Source organism: Haemaphysalis longicornis, unplaced genomic scaffold (genome assembly GCF_048455015.1).
Source record: "Haemaphysalis longicornis isolate Haplotype H1 unplaced genomic scaffold, Haemaphysalis longicornis Haplotype H1 scaffold_3, whole genome shotgun sequence".
In the NCBI taxonomy this organism is placed as follows: Eukaryota; Metazoa; Arthropoda; class Arachnida; order Ixodida; family Ixodidae; genus Haemaphysalis; species Haemaphysalis longicornis.
Window position 1 is genome coordinate 68,386,398 of NW_027526335.1, and position 12,683 is coordinate 68,399,080.

At 49.6% G+C, this 12,683-nt stretch overlaps 1 long non-coding RNA gene across 1 annotated transcript in view; it reads left to right on the forward strand.

Annotated features, from left to right (window-relative positions):
• LOC144173282 (uncharacterized) overlaps positions 1-12,683 on the forward strand; it is a 408,786-nt gene that overhangs the window by 160,641 nt on the left and 235,462 nt on the right. Inside the window, exon 3 of the long non-coding RNA XR_013323215.1 lies at positions 5,078-5,142. This is a non-coding gene — a long non-coding RNA (uncharacterized LOC144173282). The remainder of the gene's footprint in view (positions 1-5,077; positions 5,143-12,683) is intronic.

The following is a 12,683-nucleotide window of genomic DNA, read 5'->3' on the forward strand; positions in this document are numbered from 1 at the left end:
TGTTTTCTTGCAACGCCTTCACCAAAGCTACATCAAAGCGATTTCCTGAAGCCAATTGCGGATGCGTGCTCTTTCTTTCATAGCTATGGGACCTGTACGGTTTCCTTCTTACACAGTTAGCTGCTGTACTACGCGGGTAGACGGGCTTAGTGCCAACTTTGTTCAAAACCCAAAAGCGTGCTTCACCGGACTCTCACGGGCAACACGGCGAAGCTCACCTAAGAAATCGATGAGTTAAGTCGTATTTGTGGATACAAAATAAAGAAAAAATGCAGATGGTTTGGCTGTTCCAACCACAAAGTATCATGCGAAAGCAGTGTGCATTCAAGCTCCCTATGGCATTGTCAAATACATTGCTGCGGGTGTGTGCTACTCTGTGAGTATGTAGTACTTTAAGCCTTCAGAGTCGGCACACAGAATTCAGAATACGCGTACAAATTTCGTGTGACCGACCCGCCTAGTGCTTGCGCTCTGATTGATTGATTAATTTATTGATTGATTCAAATTTTTGCAGAGATGATTAGGCGTTTTCTTAGGCTTTTTCATGTGCCAATGTCGACGAACTTGATTTGACATGCAAAAGACACCTACGCCTGTGTATACTGAATGCAGGAGTAGAAGCATCATCGTCATCATATTTTCTTTGTGTCTTCTCTTTTTTTTTGTAACAGCGACTAGCAAAGAACCTTGAAAGACCACCTTTGTTAAGCATATGCTTGGGCTTAACTGTTAGCAACCTTAACATTAAGCTTAGCGACCTGCTGTGTAGTGTCAAACTCATTGCACGCAACCTAAGGGTACGGCTCGCGGCTTAACTTTACGCCTGCGCTGCTCTCCACCTCCTCCCGTTCCGCCGCAAGCAGCTGCATCGGTTTCTTAGCAACGCTGACGCCGTGGCTAAGGCTTCATCATTCATCCGGAAAATTCAGGAAGGTAGAATAGACGTACTTTTGCCCAACGAATATCGCCGCGTGATCCCGGTCACGTGGTGCGTATTGACGGTGTCGGCTCTATTCAAGCGAAGGCCTTAAATCTCTACGTGTCAAGCACGCGCGTTGGGAAGTACAGAAAGTAGGTAGCTGAAAAAGTTTCGCGGGCGTGGAAGCGTGAGGCGGGGGGTGGCGCGCCACGAAAGGGCGCGAGCCGGTGAGCGTGGGTCTGAGATGGGGATGATGATGAAAAAAACTTTATTATAGTCGTCTCTGTTAAGACGGAGTCACTGCTTCGGAGTGGCAGTGTGCTCGTCCCTTCAGACGGCAGTCAGGAACCCATGGGCCCTGGCGGCGTCTTCCGCCAGCTGGACGACTGCTGTTTGGACGTCGGGTTGGGAGCTAAGCAGCGCGGCCTCCCATTGCTCGTGCCTCGTAATGCGTACATGTGGTGTCTCCGGTTTACTGGGTCACGCCCAAACCATGTGTTGGAGCGTGGCGGCTGCGGCACCGCACCACTTGCACTTATCTGTGTATATTTCTGGAAAGTTTCGGTGGCACAGGGCGGGGTGTGGGAAGGTGTTCGATTGTACCCTGCGCCATGCAACCGATTGCCTTCTGCTAAGTGTACGATGAGCGGCTGGAAGTGTACGTCGGCCTAATCTATAATGCTGGGTAATTTCTTGATATGTAGCCAGCCTGTCCCTCCCCCCCGTCGATGACGGCACGTTATCTTCGAAGTCGGCCTGGTAGCTGAATCCTCGGGCCGCTTCGTGTGCCATCTCGTTTCCCGGGAGAGACGAGTGTGCTGGTGTCCATATCAAACGGATATGTCGTGAGGGCAGGATTGGTTTGCTTTGAATTATCTTGGCTGCAGCTTTGGATATTCTCCCTCGTAAATAATTTCGCACTGCGGACTTGGAGTCGGAGATAATGGTCGTGGCCGACGTGCCCGCAACGGCCAGAGCGATGGCTACTTCTTCCCCAATTTCGGGATTAGCCTCTGTGACGGAGCATGATGCGACTGTATTGCCCTGCTGGTTTACTACAACAGCCACTGCCGCTCTTCGTCTGGGGTAGTCCGCCGCGTCAACGTAGCAGACTTCTGAGTTGGAGTGGTACTGCTTGTGAAGTGCCGTGGCTCGGGCCAGCCGTCTCTCTTGATGATGCTCCGGATGCATATTTTTAGGTAAAGGGGCCACACTGAGGTGCGCGCGTAACTCGTCCCCAAGCAAAATTTTTGTTCCGTGTTGGTCTGCATAGGAGATGCGGAGAAGATCTAAGATGGCTCTTCCGGTGGCACTTGCGGCTAGTCTGTTGTACTGTGCTGTGCGCTGGGCTTCGACGAGTTCGTCTAGGGTGTTGTGTATGCCCATCTCCATCAGTCGTTCGTTAGAGGCTGAGATTGGGATGCCCACTGCCAACTTGATGGCTTTGCGTATAATACGCTCAATTTTTTCTTTCTCTGTTCGAGTGACCTTGAGGTACGGGGTGACGTAGGTAATTCTGCTTATAATGAAAGCATGCACGAGACGTAGGATGTTGCCCTCTTTGAGCCCATGGTGTCTGTTGGCTATTCTTGCAATTAGCCTACTAATTTGAGTAGCCGTGTTTTGCAGGGCCCGTATTGTGACCGTATTGGTTCCCGTTTCCTGTATGCGGAGACCGAGAATACGCATACACTCTGTTCGAGGAATGCATCTTCCCTGTAACTGAACCTGTATATCCGGATCATTTCTCGGCCTTCGACCGGCTGCGGTGGGTCTGAAGAAGAGGATCTCCGACTTCTGAGGCGAACACGCGAGTCCGCGTGAGGAGACGTAGTTTTCAACAATCGTGGCAGCCTCTTGTAGTCTTTCTTGAATGTCTCCGTCCCTGCCTCCTGCGGTCCAGATTGTTATATCATCAGCGTAGAGGCTGTGATGCACGTCAGGAATTCGCTGTAGTAGGGGAGGTAACTTAATCATGGCCACATTAAATAGAAATGGTGATAAGACCGACCCCTGTGGGGTGCCACGGCTACCCAGACTTATAAGGTCAGATTTGAGGTCCTGTACCGTTATTCGGGCGGTCCTTTGGGTCAGAAAGTCGGCTATGTAGTTGTACGCCTTGTTTCCCACGTTTAAGTCACTGAGATTATGAAGGATGGCACTGTGGGCCACACAGTCAAAGGCTTTAGTCAAGTCAAGCCCCATTATGACTCGAGAATCAAGTGGGGACACACCCGGGTTGTCAATTATTTGATGTTGAAGTTGTAACATCACGTCTTGGGTCGATAGGGAAGACCGGAAACCCACCATGGTGTGCGGGAAAAGGTGATGCGTGTCCATGTGGTGGTTGAGACGGGTCAAAACCACGTGCTCCATTAGCTTCCCGAGGCAAGAGGTCAGTGAAATAGGCCTCAAGTTCTCTAACTTTAGAGCCTTTCCAGGTTTGGGAATGAGCTTAATCAGGGCGCTTTTCCACGTGGGTGGAAGGTTTCCCGTGTTCCACACCTTGTTCATGTAGGCGGTAAGAGCCTGTATGGACGAGTCATCAAGGTTGGTGATTACACGATTGGTAATACCATCAGGGCCTGGTGCAGATCGCGTGTTGAGATGAGAGATAGCCTCATACACTTCTGCTTTGGTGATAGGTCTGTCCAGCTCGAGGTTGGGTTTACCGGCATATGGCCTAGCTGGTTCTGAGGGGGCAGTCTGAATGTAGAGGTCCCGCAGCTTTTGCAGTAATGCGGTTTCATCTCCTTGATGCTCGTGTAGAATACTCAGTAGGTTGTTACACTGAGTGACGCGTCTTCCCTCTGGGTTTAATAGGCAGCGGATGGTGTGCCATGTTTTGGGGGTATTCATCTGCACCTCCATCCGATCACACAAAGTGTTCCATTGTTGGTTGCTGAGGTACGCGGCGTGTTTTTCGATTTCCTTGTTTAGTCTAGCGAGCCTTCTGCGCAAGGAGCGGTTATGCCGCTGCGTGCGGAGCCTCTTCTGTATGCTGTCTTTGGCCTCCCACATGTGCAGAAGTCGTGAGTCTATATTTTCAAGACTAGCCTCTTCCGGTACTACGTGTGTGGACAGGTCAACGTCATTTTGTAAACTTTGCACCCATGTGTCCAAGTCCTCGATGGTAGGGTCCTCTTCTGTGTCCGGCACCCGCCTTAGTTTACGGAACGAGTCCCAGTTTACTATCTTGTGCTTCCGGCCGGTGGGTTTAGACGGTCCTGCTGTAAGCGTAGTCTCCAAGATGAAGTGGTCACTGCCCAAGTCTTTAAAGGTGTTTGTCCACGTAGCGCTTGGAGCATTATATACGAGTGTGAGATCAGGGGTGGTGTCTCGTTGGACACTGTTGCCTCGCCTCGTTGGGTGTGCCGGATCCGTCAGAAGTGTCAAATTGAGTTGTTGTATGGCTTCCCAGACTTTCTGCCCTTTTTTAGTTGGCCTTGTGTAGCCCCATGCGGGGTGTGGAGCATTGAAGTCGCCCAAAATAGCCAACGGGTGTCCACGGGACGTGTGGAGGGCTTGGTGTAGTAGCTGCGTGAGGTTGCGTGACTGTTTGGGTGCGCTGTACACATTTAAAAACGGACACACATAGTTCAAGAGCAGAGCAACAGAAGGTCCACAAGTAGGCTTTCGCATTCGCATTCTGATAAAGCTCTGAGCATATCCCGAAATTTTTTCGTCCATTGCTAGATTGGATAATTCGTCAATATTGCGCCATGATCTGGGTAGCATGATAGTGCGACTTACTTTTACTCGATAAGGCTCTACCTTTCGTTGATATCAAGCTGATGTGGGAGGAGAAGCCGAGGCTAATAATAAGGTCAGCATTGGTAAAAAGTGTAGATGGAGAAGCTCGAGGCCGTTATATTTATCTTCGTGCGTTGTAACAACGTGAGGGATATAACGTAAGAAAATACAACACTATCGAGCTCGCATTTAGGAGTCAGAAATATTTGCTCCAACTTCGGTGGTTATCGGTAAGCGCGTCGTATACATAAACCAAAAATAACACTACAACGGCCTCTGAAAGGACTTGAGTATCCACATGCCCCTTTCCATAATTCCTTCTGGGTATGCATGTCTATGCTCAGTTTGATACACACCTCGCAAGTATTTCATAATGAATTGACAGCATGCCTTTTTCTCCGGCAGTTTCATCGTTCGTTTGCTGTGCCTGGAGCGGGTTGTGACGTCGCAACTACGACGCCGGTCTGTCGGTGAGTACAAAGAGCTGTTATTTGTTTTTCTTGTGGGTTTAATTACTTTGTCAACTAGCTGCTTGCGTGTGCCACGGGCATTGAAACCACTCTGGGAGCACGTGTGGAAGCCACAACAGAAATCAGCTGATCTTTCAAGCGCTCAAAGACGACTGCTGCTAAGACACCGCATGAGCTGGTATCCAACCGGTGACGTCACACAGTTCCGCGGTATGACGTCACAGTGGTGACACGGTATGCCCTCGTCGTGTGAGTGGGCGGTGGGATCTAGATACACCATCTTCCTCGCGCACCCTTCAAAAGGTGGCTAGTCCCTTCTACCTGTCCGCCACTGTTCTTTATACGAGTTTACATAAGCCGATTGCGCCGCTTAGTGGGTTTCACTATAAGGGCATGCCCTTAGCAGCTGCGGGTCTATATAAAGTGAGCGCTGACGCTGCCAGGTGGGGTCATGTCGCCGTGATCGTACGCCAATATTTCACCCTAAATGCACCTTCACTACAACTTTGCGCGGACAAACGTTGTAGACACGCTGGATGTTTCGACTGTCTCAAGGCAAAGGTAATTCAAATGAGGGTTGATAATGGTACCCCTAAAAACTCCAACTCCGACAACCCATTTAGAGTGGTGGTATACCGATGGTCATAGGGAAGTCAGCGGAAATTTGTGAGTACAAATGTGTCTTCTATAGCGTTGTCTCTTAACTCTCTTGCTGCCAAGCACCGGAGTGCGCGGGCCGCCGGGACGTCGCCAGCTATAGTGTATAAAATTGACTTTCTAATAAACAAAAAGGGGCTTCTTAGGGTACGGGCTGCATTCAACCAGCGTCATTCTTTTACTCGCACCGCCACTCCCCGAGGAGCGGGAGCGACAGCCTACAAGTTTTTTTGTTGCTGTTCTCATGTTTAAAAGGTAATGGGCGTTTCTCACGTTTGCTCTTGTCGCAGGAACCGGTGTTGCTAAGGGCTCGTTTTTAATTTTTTTTATTAACAAGGCATCATCATCGTAAAAAAAGATTTTATGAAAATACTGTGTAATCATTATTGCGAAGCTTCTAAGTTTCTCTAATCTTGCGTTTCCTTGGTTGCATCGAAGGAGCAATTTTTGTAACTTCTTACATATTTATGGTTTTTTATCTGTTTCTTCCCCGTTCATCGCGTCGGGGCGCTGGATTAGACGAACCTTGGTGATTGCGTTACTTCATTCCTAGTTTAGAGAAATTGTTTATGATATTATTTTTCTTGTTTCAGTTTTCTGGTTAATAACAGCAGGGCGTCGGATTAAACAGACCCTTGTAATGTCATTATTCCCGTGCCGAAAATATTTTGTTAATATTGTGCTAAATACTTTTTTTTGTAAAAGCGGTATATTAAGCAGGCTTTTGCAACTATCAGCTCCCTTTCAGAATTATTAAGTAGATTTAACTATAAATCCAAGTGCATTTCTACAAGAACATTGTCAGGAGTATTACTAGGAGTATTATATATCCAAAGATGAAGACCCTAAGGCCTTTTGATTAAATACTTTCCGTTGCCCAGTGTTACACGAGGAAAGGCGTCAATTAACCGCTTTACTGCATGACAAGAGATGAGCCGAAACAACGCAGGATCAGTATCTTTACGGGCAAGGTCACAGCGAGACTCGACAGGGCGACAGCATGGATTCGTTGCTGCAAAAAGGATAAAGTTCGTGCTCGGAGGCACCTTGTATTTATGCCCGATGTGCTAACGGTCGAACAGTTCTAGTGCTTTCTGCACACGGCCCGAACATAGTATAGGCACACACGGCACTCTTTCTAGAGTTTGTGAGGGGCCAGCAGCAGCGGCGCTCGCCGAGTCTGAGCGAGGGGGGAGAGGAGGTCTCGGCCGCGGCGTTTGCCTCGCCAAGACTTGTGTGAACTTCATCCGTTGGCTGTCGCAGCAGCGGTTTGTGTCACCGACAGCGAGGCGGCACCAGGCATACGTAGTGGTAAGCTTCGCCAGAGAGCACGAGAGCACTGCATGAAGCTTGCAGTACGCGCCAACAGAATAGCGGCGCGCTGAATCGTAACACCAGTAAAACGGTTAATACCGAGGCCATTTAGTGTTGTTGTAGCTGATGTTTGCAATTATTCGAGACAATTCTTACACAGGTATTTTCTCCGGGGACAAGGCTAAAGGCAATGTAATGCTTTACAAGGCAATTATACGGATAAGGCGGTTTAACTACTAAATCCAAATGCATTGCCGGCTCATTGAGTTACGCATTTTCCTCATTTTTAAAATTATTTATTCTTATCGACTCTAAAGGTAGCAGTCATCTAAATGTGCACTGCTACAACAATTACAACTGTTGATTTTGCGAAATACGTGTTCATTTAGCATGTATAAGGCATGACGCAAAAAGCCTCACGCTTTTGCGGTGCGGTCCGCACCAATGAATGCGTCTTCGTCCAGATGCTCCACTACGTTTCCTCACGCAGAGGTGGCAGCCCGTACTAACGCGGAACTGACTAACCTGACCGGACTGACTGATGTGATAGCCTTTCTTAGCAGCATTTTTTTATTCTTCCTTCTCGCTTTCTCTATCTCTCTAACACTCTGCTCTGTCCTTTCATTCCCCCTCTACTTCTACGCGAGGGGACAGGGACCGGCTGCACGCTATTAACAGGGCCGCCATGCGCGCTATTACTAGACTCCCCCGCCTAACACCAATTCCGCAGCTCCAAGCAGAGGCCCAGCTAAACACGCTCGATGAACCATTCATCAGCGTCGTTCCGCTAGCCTGCTGAAACATGGACTGGTTCCAGAGGCCGCAGCTCTCACCGCGTACATGGGCCAGCCGCCGAATACGATGCCAGCCTTTACCGCCGCAAGGCCGCCCTGGCTGTTCCATCAGGTAACGGACAACAAGCCTCTGACAAGGCTACACGTCCGTACCTCGGGCCTTCACCAGCCTCCAGATGCCGTCCTTCATGTCCCTGACTGGGCGCCTGATACGCAACCGCTGGTTGTCTAGGCTTTTGTGGACGCCGGGGCATACGACTGCTTCGTCACCACGGCCTTGACGTGTCCCTCCTACCCTGGCCTAAATCAAAGCTGCGCGTACGAGTCACTCCGTGCACTCCCAAGCCTGCTAGCAGAACTTACTGCCATTAGGGATGGCCTGCAGGCGCTTGCATCCCCTTTGACTACTGGGGACAAGCTGGAACTTTACACGGACTCAACGGCAGCGATGCGGGATTTGCGTCGCGTTGCGCGTTGTACAAGCCTGGCCGCACGCATTCACGAGATTATGGACACTTATCCATGCCCTGTCCGCGTTTCATGGATTCACCGGGACATGCTTCCTGCCCACACAGCGGCGGATCGCGCTTGCGACAGGGACCTCCCACGGCCACTACCACTTCTTCCTGTATCTACGATAGAAGAACTGCTGGTGGGGAAGGAAACCCTCGGTCGCGCCACGCGTGCTTTACTTCCACCGCGTGGAACTGACCTCCCCAGTAGCTCGCTCGTTGGGAGGAGGTCGTGCTACGGAGGCTTCGGGTTGGGGTGGCGTTGTCCCCAGCAGTTACACACGCTTGGCCTGGCCGATACCACGCCCCGTTTGCGGACACCTGCCCCTTCTGTGTGCTTCCTGCGTCGAACGCTGACGTCGAACATTTGCTCTGGACTTGCCCAGGCCTTAGAGGTGCCCGAACGAAACACCTCCGAGGAACAGGGCTCCATCCTGGCAGACCCCAGATCTTGATTGATTGTAGGGTTTAACGCGCCGACGCAACGCAGGCGATGAGCCGCGCCGTAGTGGAGGGCTCCGGATTAATTTTGACCACCTGGGGATCTTTAACGTGCGCCGAAATCTCGTACACACGGGCGTTTTTGCTTTTCGCCTCCATCAGAAAAGCGGCCGCCGCGGCCGGGAATCGAACCCGCGACCTCGTGCTCAGCAGCGCAAGGCCTTAGCCACTGAGCCCACCGCGGCGGGTCAGACCCCAGATCTAAAGCGTTGGATATGGGGGCCCCAGCACCGGTCTCTGCTTTAATTTTTGCGCGCTACGGGTGCAGTGTTGTACACATGAAAATACTTTCCTATGCCGTAGGGCAATCTCTCTCACACACAAACAATATACTTACACATTAAAATGACTACCACCGCCACACCACCATCCTCATCATTATCGCCGTCATGGTCATCATCGTCCTCGCAATACTCATCATCATCATCATCATTATTATCATTATCATCATCGTCGTCGTCGTCGTCGTCACCACCACCACTCTGTTTCACACCCACTGGAGGATGAGGGCCATTCTTATTGCTTTTCAACTGCTTTTATCACGAGAATCCCAAGAAAATAAGTTTATGCAAACACTGCATCATGTAAAAACAACCACAGTCCTAACCAAATCAATAAGAAACTGTTGGCGTAGCGCTCTGGAAACGCCTCTAAGATCCACGTAAAGAGTAGGAACGGCTGTACGGTGTATTTCCTGGAAGATTTTGGACTGTCATGGCAGCGTTCATTGCTAAAACGCACTTGTGTTTGGGACCAGCAGAATTATTTTCGAGACAGAAAATGCATACATGTGAAAAAGCGTGAGGGCACGCGAAAAGTTCATCGAACCGAGTGAATCTAGCAACAGCCTGCGTAGCATGCCTGGGATCGGCTGTCCTTGCCTCTTTTCGCTTTGGGGCATGTTGGAAATGCCGACGGCCGGCTTTCCCGATGTTCTACAAATTCATAAAAATGAGTCTCATTATTCTGCCGGCATTGTTTACAGCTAGCGCGACAAATCAAGTTTTTCCAGATTTTTTTATTAGACATATCGAAGCCGGAGGCAGAACCAGACTGAAATTTCACTAAGGTGGCGGGGGATACGTTGGAGAATGACCTGGGCATAAAGGACACGAACGGTAGGATTGATATTGGTACTTTCGAAGGCGCTTGGGCGAAAAACGATCGTTTTCTATGTATCCACCGTAAATACAATAAGGCTGGTGTATACATGCACATTCCTCTTTAGCAGTGGCTAAGGAAAGACGCGCTTTTGCGACTCTAATTTACAAGTACTATTAACGGGGACACTGCATTAACGCCTTTTGACTGGATCTCATCTCACGGTACCTTTTCAGTCTTTTGAGACGGTAATTTACAGCTGCACTTTATAAGTACGACAGTCTAGTGACCACTTACAATTAGATTTTTAAGGAAACATTATGGGTTTTTAGTCAGTTAATTTGATTGTAGTGTTTAACGTGCCGATGCAACGCAGGCGAGAGAGAGAAGAAACTTTATTTAAGAGTCGTTCGTTGCCAACTCCACACTGGACGGAGGTGGTTCCCTGTTCACGGGAATCCATATGCTGCTCTCGCCGCCTGGCCCCTGGTGACCAGTAGTAGCTGATCCTCCAGGGCGGGGCTGGTCAGAAAGATTTTCCATCTCTCGTTAAAGGGTAGAGTGGGGTTGGTGGGGCGAGACTCGGGTAAGGGGGGCGCGTGCTTCGGGCTAAACCTACACTCTCCTATCACGTGCGGGAGAGTGCCTAGTTTTTTACAGATTGGGCAAGCTTCTTCGAATTGGTTTGGGAACATGCGGTTTAGTAGACGGGGGTGCGGAAAGGACTCTGTCTGGATTTGCCGGTATATAGTTTGCTGTTCCTTCGTGAGTGCTGTGTGTGGCACTGGTAGCGTCCTCCTGTCGTGCCTGTAATAAGTGATTATTTCCCTGTAGGTAAGCAATGGTTGGTTTTTTGCCTCTACTGTGGAAGTGGCCCGGTACGTCAGTGCTCGGGCCTGCTGGTGGGCAAACTCGTTACCCTCCACCGCAGAATGGGCCGGTACCCACACTAATTCTACGGTTTCCTTCGGAGGTTTTTTTCTCTTTGAGCACTCGGAGGGCCAACCGGGACACCCAGCCGCACTGGAAGCTTCTGTAGGCTTGCTGGGAATCCGTGACCACGTTGGTCTTGTCCGGTAGAGTAAGAGCCAGAGCAATCGCCAGCTCTTCTGCCTCTTCAATGCTCTGAACTACAGCGGATGCGCACGTCAGCAGCTCTTTCGTGGTTGTCACCGTTGCTGTTGACCGGTTCGTACCGTCATTCATGAAGGCGTCCGTGAAGAAAGCCCCTTCTTTTTTTGCCAGAAGCCTGTTGAGAGCACGAGCTCTTGCCTCCCGCCTGCCACCATAGTACGCTGGGTTCATGTTCTTGGGGATGGGCTTGGTTTGATGGCTTCCGGCCATTCATCTGGCAGCTGGTCTCTGTCCTCAGATAGCGCCGAATTCCAGCCGCACGCCGTAGTGGAGGGGTCCAGATTAATTTTGACTACGTGGGAATCTTTAACATGCGCCGAAATCTCGTATACACGGGTGTTTTTGCTTTTCGCCTCCATCAGAAAAGCGCCCATAGACGTGACGTTACAGTAATGTGACGATTAGGTTTTTCAATGAGCGATTCGTGGATTTATTTTTCGCCGTGATCGCTCTACCAGCGGTACAATGTTTTATGTAATTAGTTACAGATAACCTCTAAAAAGTCAGACCCCACGTGGCCACTCGGGTTGATGTCACAACCACATCGTTGGTGTCCAACCTGCTACTGAGTGCTGCACATTTATTCCGCAGCCACCAGAAACATTTTCTGCTGCTGCCTTTCGCCTGTCATAGTAACCTGTAGCAGTTACTCGATGTAGTATTTTTGTTATCATTCCTACTTCGTTACTTTGACCGTTCTTCAGTTCTTATTATTCAGTTTCTTTAAAATTTTGTTGTCTGCGAGTTACAACCTATCCTCCTTTTTTTCTGATTTTCCGCAATGCAAGAACTTTTAATGGGGCATCCTTCTTGCTTCCTTTGGTTGTTTCATATGCTTCAGCTTGATGTATGTTGGCTTTATTGTTTTCCGTCGGTTCCTTTTTCTATTTTCCACGTTTTTCAGCCCGTTACAAACCTGTCATTATTCCCGTATAATTTACTCGCCTGCCTTGTATAGCCACATATGTTCTTGCAGCATTTATAGCTGGTAGGTCCTGCAGATAGCTCTTATCTAGGAGCCTTCTTCTGCTCAATCACCGCGTGCGCAATCTTTACAACTCGTGGCAATTCAAATAAACTTCGACCCGCCGCAGTGGGTGGGCCTCTGAATCACAGTGCTTCAGAGCACGAAGTCGCTCCTTCTTTTTGTGGGCGATGGGGTTGGGCTTGTGATGGGAGGCGGGAAGAGTAGGAATACATGCTTGCTGTCATAATCGAGAAGTTGCGCACGTTAGGGATCCCCGATTTATATAGGGCCCATCCCCGGAACGCCAGGTCCTCTTTGTTTCTTCCGTTCCGCGCCAAACCCTAAGTTGGCTTTTGAGGAGAGAGTAAATATTTATTCAAAAGGAGAAGAGGTCGGCCTGAGAAATTGATCTAGGGCCTTCTACTTCCCTCTGCGGGGAGGGTACTGGGGACAGAAAGAGAAATGAATGAATATGGGAGGTATGGGAAATGACAATGAAAGCGACAAATGAACTATGTACAAGTAGTAAAACCAATAAACGTCTCACATACAGCGGGGCGC